General features: G+C 36.5%; 1 protein-coding gene across 1 annotated transcript in view; it reads right to left on the reverse strand.

Moving 5' to 3' along the window:
• prkd1 (protein kinase D1) overlaps positions 1-17,347 on the reverse strand; it is a 79,351-nt gene extending 62,004 nt beyond the window's left edge. Inside the window, exons 1-2 of the mRNA XM_048192004.1 lie at positions 17,142-17,347; positions 14,008-14,077 (exon numbers count right to left, since the gene is read on the reverse strand). The gene's annotated coding sequence lies outside the window, so the exon portion shown is untranslated. The remainder of the gene's footprint in view (positions 1-14,007; positions 14,078-17,141) is intronic.
• Between the last annotated feature and the right edge of the window lie 2,638 nt (positions 17,348-19,985).

The raw sequence follows: 19,985 nt of genomic DNA on the forward strand, positions 1-19,985 counted from the left end.
TGCACCTTTAATTATTTTGTGTCTCCCAATAACAACTTTAATTGGCTTGTGGAGGCAGGCAGGGACTGTGGAAGCATAGCCTGCGTTCAGTTGGGACTTGATGAGGACGGATACTGTCCCCTAATGGCTCACATCACTAGTTCTACAGTCACAGGCCGCTAATGACTCGCTTGTCACCCATCTCGTTAGCACGGGGCAGACCTCGGCAGGCCCTCCCCTTGCCCAGTCGCCAGGGACAGGCCTAATTGGGTACTGGGTGTGGCTGGATTTAGGGCGGATGGTGGTCACTGTTGCATGTATGAGTACACTTGATAATAGATTCCCGGGAGACTACATTAATCTACAGTTTCAAACCTGTAAATTGAACACCCGCGGTCTGGCCTTTCTCTCGCCGCCCCCTAACAAATTGTGCTCTTTAGTTCAAATGTATGGAGTTATTTGTTTTGGACACAAGTTGGTTATTCTTTCAGCTGGCGTCACACAACAACTCCGCTGACTGATGTTTAGGCTGCAAATTTTATAATTCTTCAGTGGTTTGCAAACGTATTCAGTCCTCTACCCAATAACTTGCAGGTGCCCCTCATAAAAATGCATGAATATTAATTAAAGCATATATTAAATGTGTTTCATTTGTACCTGCTCTCCAGAGGACTTTCCGTCACAATATTATGTCAAGGAATGTCTATAGGCCACAAAAGTGTGCTAAGTACAATTCTCTCGTTTTACACAATTCAAATCCTAGACTGAATTTTCTGACCCCTGACATTTTTCCTTCAAAAAGCATTATTAAAGAAATCAATTATTTTAATGCGACATTGGCATCAGAGAACATTCTTGACAAAAATGGAAATAAGCTATAGGACTTTTTGTGAAACAATTTTCCTGTCAAGTCTTTTCGGAATATGTACCAGCTTCAAACACTGTTATTTCTATTCATTTATTTTTTGTATTTTGGCCCATACTTAAAGAGAGATTTGCCACATATTCAAATCTGGACATTGATTGACCACAAATGGGCATTCACCATTTCGCTCTTGGTCCATTTGATGTTAATTTGGCTCAGGTTTGTGGCATCATTCTGAAGCTTTTCTCCCAAATGTCAGCTTTTAGATAGGTTCTTTTGAAGGTATTGATGGTGTTGTGGCTACAAGATCTTGGTCTCATTTTACCACACTCTTCTTACAACATAACTAGGTCAACAACATGCATTTGTAGTATACTGCACTGCTGTGCTCCATTCTTTGCTACTGAACATTTCATTTTTTAAATGATTGCAGGCCTCACTGGGCCTTCTGTGAAAAATATATTTTGGGTACAATTTAGCTTCAATTTAGTGTCTCTCTGGTTCAAATGATGCAGTTATACTATTAAGAAAATAAAAGAAAGAGCGTGACTAGTCCCAGTCTCCTCTACATTATGGCTTTATGAAATCCCATTTTGAAATATTTATTTGGCTCTCCATCATGGCTCTGCACATCTTTCAGTGTCATATTTGGTGGTCTAATTAATCTCCACAAAGGAGAAATTTGCCAAAGAGTCTGTCATCCGGTAGCCATTTTGACAGGTCCTGTTAGGGAGATACGAAGCTGTATCATAATCCATGAATTTCAGTTTCTGCTCCCCTCTGCCCCAGTACACTCTAAAAAATGCTAGGTTAAAAACAACCCAAGTTGGGTTGAAAATGGACAAACTCAGCGATTGGGTTGTTTTAACCCAGCGCTTGGGTTAAATGTTTGCCCAACCTGCTGGGTAGTTTTATTTAACTCAACTATTGTTTAAAAATTAATGTATTGCTTGCTTAAAATGAACTCAAAATATGTTGGAAATTAACATTTATCAATATGTTTACAGAATGAACCTTTATTAATTAATTGCTTATTAATAAATGTTCACCTTTCGCCTTTGGCTTGCTTAGTTGGGGACACTTGACATTTGACTTGACATTTGATATTCAACAGTGCTTTGATCTGCCTACATTGACATTTTAAGCAAGCCAATAGTATATAGTAATTTTTAAACAATGGTTGAGTTAAATAAAACTGCCCAGCAGGTTGGGCAAACATTTAAACCAACCGCTGGGTTAAAACAACCCAATCGCTGGGTTTGTCCATTTTCAACCCAATTTGGGTTATTTTAAACCCAGCATTTTTTAGAGTAGGCAAATAAACAGATACATGTTTTCTGTCAGAAACCAGAATAAAGCCTGACGCTTAGCCTTGAGAGAGACACGGTACAAAACAAACATATTTTGAACTTAATAAATAGGTTTGTGAAGAAAATAGATTTTTTACCTTACACTCTAAAAAAATGCTGGGTTAAAAACAACCCAAGTTGGGTTAAATATGGACAAACCCAGCGATTGGGTTAAATGTTTGACCAATCTCCTGGGCAGTTTTATTTAACTCATCTATTGTTTAAAAATTACTATATGGCTGGCTTAAAATGAACCCAAGGTTGGAAATTGAAAATCAGACACATAATTACTAGAGACAACAGTAATAATCAAAACATTTATTAATAAGCAATTTAATAAATGTTTATTTAATGATTATTTATTAAACTTATTAATAAATGTTCATTTATTAAACATTTTAATAACTGTTCATTTCCAACCTATTTTGGGTTAATTTAAAGCAAGTAATATAGAGATTTTTAAGCAAAAGGTCAAACATTGACCCAACCGCTGGGCCAAAACAACCCAATCACTTGGTTTGTCCATTTTTAACCCAACATTTTTTAGAGTGTAATATTAGATTCTTCTCACTGTCTCAGTTTGTGAGATATAAGACACCATGAAGTAAGTCAAAAAAGAAATACACAGTCTTCAGAACAGACTACATTCAAACTTATAAATAATGAAACTTCATGAGGTCAGATCACAGCAGAACGTGGTATAAACATGGCAATGACAATTCACTCTGTGCCTCAATGATAGCTAGCGGCACTGAAAATGTATGTTACACACTTGTAGCAATTCCCATCCGGATGACCGATCCGGCTCCCGATAAAGTCTTCTGGTATAGATAAATGCAAATGATTTTTTGTTGCTGTATTTTTCCTATTACATTCATGTTTTAAGGTTTGAACTTTAGCAGCTAAAAGGTGTCAACATTGCTGCTATCCTGGAGTGTAACAACAATGAAATAATCCACACACACACACTCACACAGCCATCTGGCGTGTCTGTCAGAGGACCTGACAGTCTTACCAGATATCACAGAGGGTGCTGTATGATGTCAAGCAAGAAACAGCCTCCAAAGTGATTTCCCGCCCCCTCCAATGCATGGCACTATTATAAACTGCGAACACACTGGCTCTTTTGACATACAAGCTCCTTCTATAGGCGACTGAATATCTTATAGACTGAATATCCTATCTCCATGTTTTATCACCGTACAAATACACAGGCTATGGATACAGATAATATTTTGTGCCTTTTGAAGGCATTTTCTTCTTTCCAAATGATTGCTATTATAATAGCCAAACTATAAGAACAGCACTATTAGCATCTGATACCACATTTCCAGCATATATGCACTATTATATCTTCCCTCGCTTCGTAGGCCTCACATTGCAGTGCAACTACAAATAATTTTTGTCTCTGAAACAGAGCATTAAGCCAATTAACATAATGTAAAGCAGAATAAAGGAGGAGGGGCCTAATCACTTGAAGCACAGGTCTCCCATGAGGAATAGGTGTGAATATTCGCTAGCATCTCATCCCATGCCCCCTTCATCCCTGCATACAGCTTTCTCCCCTGCCAATCGACCCCCCCTTCCAACAAACACACACCGAAGCGCCTAGCGCACTCCTGGCATAGTGTATATAATATGTAGCTAGCTAATTGCAAATCATCTGTGATGTACACGACTGCTTCACTAATTGCCGCTGGAAGCTGTGCTCATTAACTGTTCTCATCTGGCTCGGTACACAAGCTAAACAACCTGCAAACGATCCAGCAATTACTGTTATTTTACATCGACGACGCCAGGCGTGCATGAAAATAGCTGCTGTAAATAACAAAAGACATTTGGCTGCAAATGTCTGAAAATGCGTCGCCGCCAAAAAAGAGGCTCATTAAAGAGTAGTTATTTATTGAAGAATTTTTTAACAAAAGACGCAAAAGCAGCAGGGCGCTCCTGAGGGACTCGCTGAAGGCTTCCCTGAGTTCGGTGGCACGCCCACGGATCATTTATTGACCAAACTGAGTTTTGTTGTTTACCAATAAAATGGTGGTACGCTGACAATGTTTGTGTAACATATGCCTCACACATACTGTATGTCACCAGAAAGCAGCCTTACAACTGAGTGAGACAGTGTTTGCGCATGTGTGTGATGGATCGAGAGGGCTATAGAGAGGGAATGTTTTTCAGTCATACTGCCTGCCTGCCTGCCCTTGTGTTCTCACAGACACTTATATTCATGCATATATTCTCAGCTCCTCCAGATGCCTTTACATAAATTCATGTATACAAATGTACAGGTGCTCTGTCAGGGAGGAGTCTTGCTGTCATGGTGGCCATTATGAGTGTTCATTATTGGGGCACTCCCATATATATTGCAAGAAATGCAAATTTGCCATATAAATACCATTTATATTAAAAAAATATATTTTTTTGTTAAATTTTTTGTTATTTAATTCTTATAGCATTATTTTAGTGTGATGTGTGTTTCCCTGACGGTGGTGTGTTTTCGTGTATGACCCTGTCCACAGTACTGGCCATGTTTTATGGACAAACCACTTACGCTGATTGATCTAGTGACTTTCTTTTTTTACCACTTGTATTAGTATGGTGGATACAATAGAAAGCCTGAAAGATTTTGGTAGTTAATGAAGTTTTATATCACTTAAAGTCCCCCTGTAGTCAATAATTTTATCTCTTAAAACTCATCTTTGATCACTAAAATTACATATTTAAATGTTTTTTCCTGTGAAAAAAAATTGTCATGCTTTTATATAGCTTAAATATAACTCCTCACCCTTGCGTCATTTAGTATATGTGGATCAATGAATATTCAAATTAGCCCCGCCTCCACTCACTCACACCAGCTCAGAGACCCACCTGGTCAACTTTTACTCAAGTTACTGTGGTAACCACTGCACAAAGGTATCGCTCTTTACAACGTTGGACACATAACAGTAATTAATATGATTAGCATTTTGCTTGACTAATAATAACAGCTAATAATGTGTTGCTAATGTTACACAAACCATGTTCCTGTTCACCATCTCAGTCTGCCTTCTGAAAATCAGCATCCTTAGAAATGCTCTGAACATCATAGAACGTCAGTGGAGAAAGGCATATAGTTCACCATAACATCATAGTATACATCTATATTGCTAAATGTACACGATTTTTCATATCAACAAAAAAATATACTGTTATGGCTTCTCTTGAGACTCCCCTGCTTCACAGCATAGGAATAATAATATGCTAAAGCCCGCCCGCACTTTGATGTGATTGGTTACAAGGTAGTTTGTGATGTCAGAAACACCAGTGATTTCAAACCGCGTTTTTGAGACTGTCTTTGCTTCACTGGACTTTTAAGGTAAATACTCAGCAATGGTGTTGGCTTATGAATTTGCACATGGTTTGTCTGAAAGCATATTAAAAACACCACAAAGACATATATAAACAACATTAAAAACTTGATTTTCACCACAGGGGGTCTTTAATGAAACACGATTATAAGTTAAGTATATAGGCACCAATATGCCATCCTGTACTACCAGAAACATTTTCACATTATTTTTTACTGTAAAATACAGCTGCCAGTTTTTATTGTACATTTAATAGGATATTTTTGATGGAGTTTTAGCAGAATATCAATTAAACAATGCATTTATATAGTCTAACAATACTGCCTCCAACTTAAAGAAAAGCAGAGCCAACGAAAGAAATTCTGGTGAAAAACGTGTGAAATCAGAAGATATTTGTTCTTCTCTGAATGAATCTGTAGTAAAAATCATTCTCTAATATTGTCATTTATCAGTTATTATGATGATATACAAATTTCAGAAGAAAATTTATGGTGCATTGTATGTCATTATGTCTGCTGGAGAGAGGGAGTAGTGTCAGAAGTGATGTTCGTAACATTATGTGAAATTACTCTTTCTGTTCTATTGCTTTATTTTTCCCACATCATGACATATTCAGGGTTCCTACACATTTTCCATTTCAAAATTCCATACTTTTCCATACTCAAATTTCCAGACCTCCTTCCAAACGATTTCTGCCATTGGTAAGCCTCGGTCTCCTTTTTTATGTTTTCTCTGCTTCATGTTTGAAAGTCCGGGTCCTATAGTATTTTAGTTATTTTTAAATTAGTGTTTGATTGTTGAAATAAAGTTTTGTATTTAGTATTCACGTCTAGGCCCTTCTCTTCTTAAAACCACGCACATGTGTGACTTTTGTTGGGGATTAATCTACAAGTACTATTATATTCCCTGTTTAACAGGGTGGCATAGTAACTTAGTTTGTTCCCTTTATGACCATACCACTCGCTACATAAGCATAAATATTTAATTTGTCTAATAATTCAAAACATTTACTTTATAGACATCCTTCTGTGATTTATCCATTCTGGTCAGTGTTTGCTCTGTTGTCGGTATTGGTTGTTGGTATCAAAGCATTTCTATAGAGTAGCCTACGAGTACGAGTAGCCTACACAAGCACAGTATGACAGTTTCCCTAATAATTTAGAAATTCATAACTGTATAAATATATCTGCAAAATGAAGAGAGGTGAAAAAGGTGAGGTGTAGGAACTAAATAGGGTGAATTCAGGGTGATTGAGACACTTTTTGCCATTGAGAAGTGTCCCAATCAACCTGAATTCACCCTAGTTCTAGGGGGGTCTGGGGGCATCCTCCCCCAGGAGAAGATTTTTGTGATTTTAACATGTAAACAAAGCATTCTGGTGCACTCTGACAAGAACATAAATGGAAAAACAACATTTGCTTCAAGTAAAATAAATAAATAAATAAATAAATAAATAAATAATAATAATAATAATAATAATAATTGGCACTAGGGCTGAGCATTGACAAATTTCACAATTGAATGTGATTTTGATTCAGAAGCTTGCGATTTGATTTTGATTTGATTACCTTTGATTCAGTATTGATTCATTTGGGGCCTATCAGGTACAGTACATGGCAAATTTCCTCAAAGAAAAAAAATCTCTCTCAACTAATGCTGTAAACTATACAGGGAATCACAGCTGGTACATCATTATAATATTAAGTTTTTATAACAATATTATAATAATTTTTTAATGACAATTATTTTTCTACTCTTTTTTTTATGTAGGCCTAAACATTTAAATGGTGGCTGTCATAAAACAGATTTATACTTCAATATCGAAGCACATGTTAAGTACAAATACAATGAATATGCAATAGCCTATAGTGCATATATTTAGCAAAATGCTCCTCTCGAAGTTCATTTTTGTAGCTGAATAATGAGTTTTTGGACATTGAACAGCTTTTCTGAAGTAAAATTCAAATTCAAATTTATTTATAAAGCACTGAATAAAACAACAGCAACGTTGACCATCGTGCTGTACAAATAATAACACAATAAGAAGACAACTTTTAAAAAAGGGTCACATCCATACAGCCTAAGTAAAATATAAACCTTAAGACAATCAAAAGTACATCTTAAAGCGGAACTCAGTAAGATTTGCGAAGCTCCCCCTACAGGTTCCTTCAGTGAATCACATTGTCGCAAATACTCCAAGCGCAGCTCTGGACTGCAACGACTACAACGCTCACCAGCACAGTAGTTTTGCAAATACAGTACAAGAAATCTCGAAGGAGGTGGGTAAGTTTCGAAATTGTCTTAAAGTCATAATTAGGGTTGTAACGATATACCGGTATGAACACGTACGATTATCATATCGTGTACATTTGCTTATTTACGGTATTGTAAAAAAATAAATAAATAAGACGCAGAATTTCACTTGCGCATAGACAACAACTTTCTACTTCACTACACTCTAAACTTGCTCCACACATACAGCAGACAATGTCAGAGACAGAAGTTGCTATTTCTAATCTCTATGCCCCGTTGAAAAATAAGTTACAATTTGCATTATGGGAATACTTTGGATAGCCTATAGAAAAACAAACGCGGGGCTGTCCTCGAGTGTAGATATCCAAAAACAATGCGGGCGCAAAGTAGGCCTACCTGCAAAAGGAGGAAACACATCGAACATGTTGACCTATATTCGAGAACACCATCCGTGTAGATGCAGGTATGTTCCGTTTATAACTTAGGTCGTATGATGTGCGTGATGGAAAGGGAATCCAGTCATGAACGCGCGATTTTTTGGACTGATGAATAAAACGAAAGCAGAGCTGTACAATAAATAAAATCGTGACATGGTCTAGGCGGGGTCTGTGAATATTAAAGCGCAAAAAGACGGCTGTATAAATATATCTGTTTGTTTTGCGTGTCAGTCTGTGTGAATGAGCTGCGCCGTTTCCTGCACTACATACTCAAGTATGTGCGACGCTCTTATTGTTTTTTCAGTGTTTGCTGTCTCGTTATCAGAGGACATGAACACAAACATATCCAAGGTTGCTCTGAGATAGCGCTTAATGAGCATTTTATCATTTTATTTGAGAAAAACCATTGTCAAATACACTGAAACTCAGAGCTCTTCACTACATCCCGTCAAAATAAAAGACCAGTTTTTAACTCGAAGAATTTGACTGAAATTTATTATGATTGTTAAATAGAATGTACTTCTCAAAATAATAATAAAAAAGTTAATTTCATTTTCATCGTTTTGATAATATTTGTATTAAAAAATAAAAGCCAGAAGAATTAGTCAAGGCAGAATTTCTGAATTTTAATTATTAATAAAAGTTGTTCATCTTCTAATCCATAATCATTTATTAAATGTGTTTGATTATTTTTGATTATTGAAATCTGAATAGAGAAAACAAACATTTTAATGAATTTATTGGTCATTTTAATTGATGATATAAATAATAATTGATTGTTTAATACCGTATACTGTGATACTGTGAAACCGTGATATTTACTCAGACGGTTATCATACCGTGGAAATCTCATACCGTTACAACCCTAGTTATAATATATACATTGTTTTTGAATTACCGTAAAGCATTTTGTCACTCTCGCGTGAACGTGAACATGAGGCGAGATTGTGTCGGGTCGGCGCAGCTCAACTTGCAAGTGCTGTTTTTTGGTGTAGGCGTGACAGAGGGTGTTAGTGCACGCCTCAAACACACCACTACAAGTCAATTAACCATCGTAAGGACTTAAAAAACTATTTATGAAGGTAAAAAAAGTTACTTAGTTCTGCTTTAAACTAGGATCAGAAGAGGCATGATACTAGCAACCTCGCAACCTCCCCAACTTCAATGATCGAACGCTATCGTATATGTTTGCCATGCAGAGATTTAAATACAAATAATACAATTTTAAAATGAATCCTAAAAGAAATAGGTAGCCAGTGCAATGATTTTAATACCGGGGTAATATGATCTAATTTACCAGTGCCTGTGAGCATTCTTGCAGCCGCATTTTGGACCATTTGCAGTAATATAGCGAATTGCAGTAATCTAATCTTGAGACGATAAATGCATGAATAACTTTTTCCAAATTCTTTCTGGGATAAAAAAGGCTTAATCTTAGAGATCATCCTCAGTTTGGAAAAACTCGTTCTGACAATTTCATTTATCTAATTGTCAAATTTTAGTGCGCTATCGCAAATCATCCCCAAATTTTTTACATGGTATTTCCTACAGGGGCTCAGGGGACCCAGCTTAATTTGAACTGCGTTATCAAGTTCAGAAGGACCGAAGATAATCAATTCTGTTTTCGATTCATTTAGGCTCAAAAGATTTATAGACATCCATGCCTTCACATCATTCAGACAAGCCAACAGTCTTTCCATGACAGTGGAATCATTTGACCTGAATGGTACATACAATTGTGTATCATCTGCGTAGCAGTGAAAGGACACACTGTATTTGTGCAGAATTGAACCTAATGGGAGCATATAAAGAGAAAAGAGAAGTGGTGCTAACTAGGGCTGCACGATTTGGGGAAAATGTCATATTGCGATTATTGAGGTCAATATTGCGATTGCGATTTGCGATAGCGATATAATAAACAAATAGTATCATGAGTCATCTTGCTTGGTTCTCAATGAAAATACACACACAGATTACTGATAATGCTGAAATGTGTATTTCTCAACTCAAACTAGCAACAACAGCAAACAAATGCACAGCGTTTTCAAATTAAAATATTTTTATGAAATTAAATAACATCTTTGCATTACTGCAAACTTGTTATAATCCCATTTAAGATATTTGTTTCTTTACTAATCTGTAGTGGTTCAACGGATCACAAAACTCAAAGTTCGGATCACATCACGGTTATGACGTCACAGATCGGATCATTTTTCGGATCAGCACAAAAAAAAAAAAATTGGATGGGGGTAACTTAACTTTGCATTTATTACTTAGCCCACTTAAACTATTCTGATACCATAGCATAACTGCTAGCCTAAATAATACATTATTAAAGGCAAGTGAACAGACTGTAAAAAGAACAAATACTGTACACCAATTACAACAAGCATAGATAAATACTACATAAAGTTACAAATAAAGTATAAGGTCTAACTGTAGTATTAATTTTCATGCACAGAAATGTAATAATTAAATGTAAAATGACACTGTTCATTGTATAAATTTAATATAGATTAATCTTTGTTAAAGCTGTGTTTTGTTGTTTGATTTACATGACAGACAACAGCAGGTATTTATAGGTTGCTGTCACTTTAAGAGTAAGACATGCACGCACACATCGGACAGATATACATCCGAATTCTCACCTCGTTCAATTAAGACATAACTGAATGTGTTCACATGAATACTTGCTGAGAGGGGTATTTTGACTGACATAATGCGTGTATGTGACCATCCAAGTGCACTGAGGACGCGAAAGAGAAATCAATTTGGAGTTCGCGAGCTATAACGCGCCTCTCTCTCTCTCTGTGCGCGCGAGCCTTGTATGTGCGTCATGTGCGCACCGATAACAGCGCTGCGTGCGATACCGAATTAAATCCTCTTTCCTCTTCAACCACTACTAATCTGGGTTTATAATCTTATAGCCAAAATATCGCCATATAACAGAGGTAGCGTTTTTTCTTGCCACCAGTTCAGTGACCGTTTGCTCCGCATCCATCTTTACCCGTTCTCTGCGCTGCACACCGGAAAAGTCATGACCATGCGCGCCACACATGCCACTGCCTAAACTGAAACTGACTGGTCTTCTTTTTATTAGTGGTGTATAAAATGGACAAACAGCTCTCAGATAATGGGTTGTTGTGTCCACACATGTATTTTTTTTTCTTTTTTTATTTATTTATTAACTTATTATTATTTTATTTCATAAAATCGCAGCATTTTGCGTCATATAATCGCACAAGCTTGACATCGCGATTGCGATTGCGATATGATTAATCGTGCAGCTCTAGTGCTAACACAGACCCTTGAGGAATACCACACAATAAAGGTGATGAGGCTGATGTACACTCACCCATACCAACAGAGAAACTTCTATTTAACAAATAGGATTTAAACCACTTTAAGGCATTCCCAGAGATGCCAGCACGTTTCAAGTCGTGAGATGAGAATATGATGGTCAATTGTGTCAAATGCTGCTGTGAGATCTAAAAGCAAAAGTGCAGTCATATTCCCTTGATCGGTTGCCAAAAAATATCATTAAAAACCTTTAATAATGCTGCTATGATGTTTCTTAAAACCTCACTGAAATACTTCACAAATTTCATTTTCATCAAGGAAAGACTCCAATTGAATAAGAACACTTTTCTCTAAAATCTTGGCCAGAAATGGAAGTTTAGAAATTGGTCTATAATTGCAGAGAACGCTCTTATCCAGATTTTCTTTTTTCAGTAAGGGCTGAACTACAGCGTATTTACAGTAATCGGGGACAATCCCTGAAATAAGACTTTTATTTATTATAGAAACTATTATGGACCAACCGTTTCAATGATTTGCCTTAACAGAGATGTCAGAATAATGTCTTGAGGAGCAAACGTAGGCTTCAACTTAGAAACAATATCTTTTAAAGTGGACATGGAGATAGGCTCAAATTCAGATAGCATGGCAGTGGCTTCTGGTACAGTCAAAGGCACATATGTACACTTCTGTATATTATTTCGAATCTCTGATATGCGACTGACAAAGACTTGTAAAAAAAAAAAAAGTAGGAAACACTGATTGATCGATTGCATGCGACATGATACAGATTTCGGTAAGTTGTACTGTATCTTTCAACATACCTTTGGATGTTCAATCATGTTTATTTTGTGTTGTAACTAGTAAAGCGGAAGAGATGGTCACGAGCGCTACAGCGATCTATCACGCCACAGAGCACCAAGAAAGATCGCGACTCACTCCAGTCTATGGGAAAGTAGCCCATTTTCGAATCTTGTGACACCGAAAAATAAAACTCTTTGGATCTAAACGATTCACATAAATGACGTATTTTGATTCAAACCGTCGGCTAATTTCACAAAAATGTGACTAGTTTGCAGGTATGATAAATTATAAAACTGAATAAAGCCAATAGTCTGGAAACACAAATATTTTTCCATACTGTGATTTCTTTTTTCCATACTTTTTCAAATTTCACACTTACTTTTCTAAACTGCGTAGGAACCCTGCATATTATCCATTATGTGAATGGATTTGTAAGTTGTGAATAACTATAGGTAAGCAAATTCAAATACAAATATTTTCTTAGATGCAAGTAACTGCATTGCCTCCATCTGCACTTCTAGAATTTGATTGTATTCAGAAACATTCAACAGCCGTTCTCCATCTGGACATTAGCTCCATTACTAAAAAGTTTCTAAGGTTTGATGTGGGCAAATTAAAGCAAAACCTATTAGTGGGAACTGACTCATTATGGCCGTCACACTCAATTATCTTATTAGCATGTAATAATATTACATTAACTTACTGGGTCCTAGAGTTTAGCCCATTATTCTCTTGTTGTTTTAAGCTATAGATGATGCAATAATGTTTGAAAAATCAACAAATTAATTGTGAGTAATTTAACAGTTATATTTCAAATCTTTGTAGAATTACTGAAAATGCTGAAATTATATTTAAATGAAATTGCAGAATGACTACCTTATATTTCTTGACATAATAATGATAATGATCAGAAGCAACAGTTTTATTTCTCCATGTCATGAAATAAAAAATTTAAATTTAATTTTGACTCTATAAATAAAAATAAATAGAGGAAGATGTGATGGAAATTAGGATGAATGTATAAGGATGAAAGCCTGTCAGTTACATTTTGTTATACTTTGGGCTGAGAAAAATAACATTGGCAAAATGTTGGAAATGTCTGAGTTTTGCTTTTGAAAACACAAAGCTTAATAATACACTCAGACACAAAGTATTTCTTCTCTCTTTCCCTCCCTCTTACCCTCTCTATTTTCTGTTTCACATACCCTTTTCGTCACATTTCCCCATACAGACTCGCACATACACATAAAGAGAACTCATTTTAATGTGTTTATGGCATGTAAAGCCTTTCATTTTCGAAATCCTGTCTCTTAACCATTATCTCTCATTGTAACACATAAGGGCGGAGACAGGAGATATTATATGTGGGCGTACAACATGCTACTATGCGCAATCCTCTTAGAGAAAACGAGAAAGAATGGTGAGGTGAAATTAATCCAAAAAAGGTAGAGACTCCAGCGGAAGGAAAGAGAGGACATTAATGCAGACATTGCTTGTAGACAGAAGGACACTCTCTACCACATATCGGGATAATTATTCTAGGTGTGCGTGTGTGGTGAGAGAGAGAGAGAAAGAGAGAGGGAGTGGAGGAGGGATGGTGAAATTGCTTGATTAAGAAAGAGAATGAGAAAAATAGAGGGAAAAAAGGGGGGATGGGTAAATATTCAACTAACTGTTTCATTTTCCTCCCTTGAAAATCGAACAGTAAAAGATTTTTGCAGATGTGGTCAGATGCTTGACTTCCTATAAAAACAAAAGGACAAATTCATCACTTTCTTTGTTCATCTTCATCTATAATCTTTACATTTGATACTCCAGGAATAAATCCGATAATATTTTTGCCCACCTGCTGACAGCAATCTCCAAAGGGAGCACATTATATTTGTATATTAAGATTAGCATGCATTTTGGCTTTTACTGCAAAGGACAAAATGGAATTTTCCATAAGGCCTGGTTTAATACGCCGCTCCGCATGAAATTCATTATAGAATCTCACTGGATGGACACATATTGAAAAGACACGTTATTTCACTAACGTAAACCTCTTAGGTTACACTTTGTGTGTATATCTTTGTCCTGGAAAGCAAAAGCAATGGCCCCTAATCCAAATCACTTTGGATCTCTTTTACCAGGACATTAGCTCTGCCACTTAATCCTGTTGCTCTATACTATTCAGCTCAAACATATATGTAAGCTACAGAGCTCAACGAGAGCCGTGGCAGGCCGAGTGGGTTGTGAGCTGAACTAATGAAGCTCAGGTTGGAGCCTCATCGTCCTGTGCTTTCCCACCTTTCACAGACGCTACCAGGGGAATCAATTTGAACAAATACAGAACATATTGTGGCTGGGTTCATTGCAGCGTTAATTAATGTAGCAGACGCTAAAGAAACTCTGAGTACAGCGAGTCCCAATTATCCAGGGAGCAGCCAGGAGCTGATTTGCCATTTGTTATATTAAGTATTTGGAATTAGTGGAGTCCAGGTATAATTAAAAATTGTGCCACTTTCACCTGCAACATGTGGAAACTTGTTAATTCCCAACTTTTCCCTCTTTCCCCCATGATTTAACAGATGGTGAGAGAGGAAAAAAGGGTACTGAGTGAAAAAAAACATGTTGCTATTTAATGTAGTACTGGAGCAAAGCTTAAAAAAGCACAATTTGGCAACACTATTCGGATTGATGTGAATGAGAGGACAAAGAGGTTTTTTTTTTTTATGTTGTGTATTTATCCAGGTTTATCGTGTCAGTGAGAATTAACCAGTCACATGTCTGGTTTCTCACTCGGAGGTTTGTTGACGCGCTGAGGTTTTCCTCCCCACTTTCGCTGTTTGTTTGTTTGGAGTCCGCCTTCACTTTCTGTACCAATAAAACAAAACACCGGAGGTGAAAAACAAAATAGTAATCATTTCGGTCAACACGTCGCAGGACTTCTTCCTTGAACGTCTAGGGCGGAAACTGAATTGTATATGCATTGAGGGAAATGCCTGCGCGCTACATAATCGAATCACAATATTTCCTCAGCCTGCGCTCGCGCGTAGGTGTGTGTGCACGCGCTTTCATAGGCCCGGGTATGGCGTCAGTAGGAAGCCGACTTCATTTGAGCATGTGTGTGCACGGTGACGTGGGGGCTCGGTGTGAATCATAGGGTTGACATGGAAGACTTCAGTCACAGGTCATTTAGCACAGTGGGATTTCTGTTCCAGCACAGCACATGCGCGCAGACACACAATCATACGCACTAAAATGCTCCTGTAAATACGCTGTGCTTCGCATCAAATTTTTTTTGTGAATTTCTGCCTTCTCAAAAAGTGCAGTTAAAGCATCTTTAACATTACCTGAAGTAAAATCTTAATCTTATAATAACTACACGCAGGCAGACGTTCAAAAAAATGATGTGGGAGATCATGGAAAACAAGCAGTGTTGTTTTCTAATGTGGACAAACAAGTGTCCATCAAATCACACTTTGTTTCGGAGCGTTCAGACAACAGTTTAAAATCCGCAAATACGTGCGCGCGCACACACGCATGCAGCGCTTGTGAACGTGATGAAGACAACAAGTGAGACAACCAATGCGGTAAAAATGTGCCACTGCCAAACAACACATCTCGACAGAGGCCAACCGTATGCATGGTGTATATGTGTGTGCTATCATCTTCGCAGCTGTTACCTTGCAGTTGAGGATGTTTTATGATGTTGCTATGGTGATTGTTCCTTTGACATTCCCTGAGAGGTCTATAGCTTTAGCTTATCTATAACATAATTATGTTGGCTTGAGAAGAGTATTATTATACACACACACACACACACACACACACACACACAATATAGGATATTCACACATTATATATATATATATATATATATATATATATATATATATATATATATATGAAGAGTTCAGATGCAAAAGCAAATGCTGTCTGAAAATTTCTTCTAAAATGAGCATTTTTATCAAGTTTGTATGTTTATGTTTGGTTATTTCACTTTAATGGCAATGAAAATGACCTATTAATTGCCATTAAAATTAAATTACTGAACGTTTAGGTTCAGTAATAGGCTACAGTATACAAGCTTGATAAAAATGCTCATTTTAGAAGAAAACTTCAGATGGCACTTAGAGGCTTTTGCATCTGAAGTCTTCATATATATATATATACATATATATATATATATATATATATATATACATATATATATATATATATATATATATATATAATTTCTGAGACTAAAACTATAAACACCAACTTGGGTCACACCTTAAGACTATTCTGTGCTAGGCTATATCTTTACTAACTGATTGGATTTATTATGGTTTTCAATCTCAAAAAAATCTCTTAGACTTAGACTTATACTGACTAAATTTTAAAATGAGCCAAGACTATTCAGACTTGTCAAAGAATCAGATCTAAACAGACACACTAGGCCTCTCATCTGCTTGTTGCTCTCTCTCTCTCTCTCTCTCTCTCTCTCTCTCTCTCTCTCTCTCTCTCTCTCTCTATCCATCCATCCATCCATCTATACTTTTTAAATTTTCATCAAAGTTTGTTTACGAACTTTACTCATCTACAAATGTCTGTAAATCAACAACATACACCCTGACAGCCGAGGACAGAGGTGTGATGCTTCAGGTAACTTATCATGCGGTAGGGTTGTATGAATAGGCTAGGTCTATCAAATAATTGTCAAAACTAATGTCCTTTTCATCCTTAAAATAACCGGAGTACGAATCGTACATGTTTAAAATATATCTGAAAGGCAAAAGTCACGACTATATTTTATACATTTAACAGCACGTTCACAAACCTTTTCCCATCCCGAACAAGCTTAAATTCCCGTCTTTCTCCCTCACAGTTCCCGCCGTTCTCACACTCCGCTCTTTCAAATTTCTTTTTCTTTTTTTGAGTTTTATCTTTTCACGTTTGATATTCGTTGCCCTCCAGCCACTGGGTTGCTATTGCGGTGATAATAAGATGTTTTTAGGCCTACTTGAGTTGCTTTGAGAGCCGCACTAAATTCCCCCCCTTAGACAAAGTTTGTTCTGAATCAGCCTCGCTTGCCACAGCGGTGTGTTTAAGTTGTTTATTTGTCGAAAAACACCTATGCAGTCACAGCCTAATTGACAAGTGAGTTTTGCCTTATGTAAAATCAGATTTAATCCAAATGCCTTTTCTAATAGGCATGTTAACAACACAAGATATTAGTAAGCAGTAGCACAAACAAGTCATATTAATGAGCGAAAAATATTTTGATGATACATTAATGTGTCAAGAGCTGTGGTTTCAAAAGGAATGTGTATAATTAGGTTTCTCCTGCAGAAACAGACTGAAGTCAAGACTGAGCTCTTATTAAAGGCTATAACATGAAACTTTATGGAGCACTGCCATCTACAGGCCAGATGAGGCAAAGCTTGAGATAGAAACACTTCATACTGCCTCAAAATTTCAAAGGGCATTGAATAAAATATTTAATAAATTATTATTATATTGTGCAGATTAGACTCTTTTAATATTTGTGAAATTTTATGATGATATATACACTCTTGGGAAACACACTAAGCTTTTAATTGTCTTAACCACAAATTGTTGGTTAGGAAATTAGCAAAATGTAAGAAAATGCACTATGTAAAAAGCCTTTGTTGTCTCAGGTTTTGGCAGTTGTTTTTTGCAGAATATGGGAAGTTGAGAAGTCCATCAGGCTCATGTTTTTGGCTGTCAGAGTCCAGATTTAACCCTGTAGTGAATATTTGGTCTCATATTAAACTCAGACGAACTGAGAGACATTTTTCATCTACTCATTAACAGTTTGAAGCCGTTAACATTGAGTGAAACAACACTGACACTGACTGAAGTTGGGGAAGGCTATTCCATGCCAAGTTACTTATCTACAGCTTTTGTACAATTCTTGCTAATTTCCTGACCAGTGATTTGTGAATAAAAAGGTCAAGATCATTAAAAGACCATTTTTGGCATGGCTCATTTTTTATTTTATTTTTTGTATTTATTATTATTATTATTATTATTATTATTTGCCTAAGAGTGTATATTTTTAAAATGAAACTTGTAGGTGTTGCATAGAGACTTTTTAAAATACTTTACATCATATTATTATTTTTATTATAATTAAAATGATTTTATTTTTATTTTAACCCCAGCATTTTAATTTATACTTTTTACTTTATTCAATTATATTTAAATTGAGTAAAAGTGCTCACATTTTTTTGTGATGATTTTTAGTTTTGTTTTTTGTTTTTACTTATATTTAAATAGAGTAAAAAAGAGCTCAAATTTGTTATACACCTATACAAAATTGCTTATGAGGGGTATAATGTAAAGCTGTTGTGCGTGCAGATAGATAGCCTCAGCAGTTCAGCCACACTGTTTGCTAGGGGGCGCTCTGTACTTAATCTTGCATTTTTATTTTTATTTCATGTATTTTTTTTGTATCTAATCTTTATTTCAGAACGGGATGCTTTGATTTGACACCTGATCTTGACTCTTTTGGACATTGTAAATGTGTAATTATGATAGATTTAAAGTAGTATGAATACAGTGCATTAGTATTCAAACCATCACATTTATAAGCATTCTACTTCTTTCTAAATTTCTAGACCTCTCTTCTATACTTTACAGTATGTGATACAGCTCACTCTATCCCCTGTTCACACTTAAAGTTCACAGATGAGGAACAATCAATATCTGCAAATTCAAATGGGAACAGTAATTCACACGAGGGCATGTATACATTGAAAACAATTCACATGTGAAAATCATTACATCACAACAATTTACGGCTGGATATCTGAAAGTGCCGGGAATGAGAGGCGGGCGCTCTGATATGTATGCCTATAAGTGGAAAAACTATTTGTACGTGTGAACCGCCCTTGGGATCCCTTCCAGACGGCAAATGAAATTGCGTGACTGAGGTGTGCAGGATGAACGGACTGGGCTAAAGTGGGCATGGTATCTCAAAGAAGCAAATGCCCAGTAGTTAAAGGATTTGTCCTCTTAGCTCAAACTTTTTTGAGAAAATAAATTAGCTTAATGGCCAGATATTACCTACTGGATAGCGGCCTTTGGTTTGCCGTAGTTCACTGTGGTGGATCCAATTAGATGCTGATGACCTATGACCTATATTTAGTTTGTAATTCAGTGTTTGGATTGGTTGAACCTGTTTGTTTCTGTCTGACTCAAACAAATGATCAGGGATTACGGTAATGAGCGATGACCTGTTAACTCCATGCGATCAGCTTACATATAAACCTGTTCCAAGATAATCCATAAATCTTTCAAGTACACTAATTTATGACAAATGCCTAATTGAGTACATTGGTTTAAGCTAAGGAGTTCATGTTTGCAGCCATCATGTCGTAATCCACACTATATTTGTAAATATTATGGCCTTTGTATGTGAGAGCCTGTTGACTCAAATATTGGTGCAAACACAGATGCTGTAAAGATTTGTTTTGTGGCATGTCACTACAGCACCTGATACAGCACTTGTGAGTGACAGAACGTGTCAAAGGCCGGTCAGCCTTGGGACAGTGGTTTCCAGCTATCCCTGGGTATAGTAGCCAGACAGTGCCATTACATATGAAATGGAAAAACGTGGTGTCAAAACCCCTCTAAAACAATTTACATCCATCCCCAT

This window comes from Megalobrama amblycephala, linkage group LG5 (assembly GCF_018812025.1).
Source record: "Megalobrama amblycephala isolate DHTTF-2021 linkage group LG5, ASM1881202v1, whole genome shotgun sequence".
Classification (NCBI taxonomy): Eukaryota; Metazoa; Chordata; class Actinopteri; order Cypriniformes; family Xenocyprididae; genus Megalobrama; species Megalobrama amblycephala.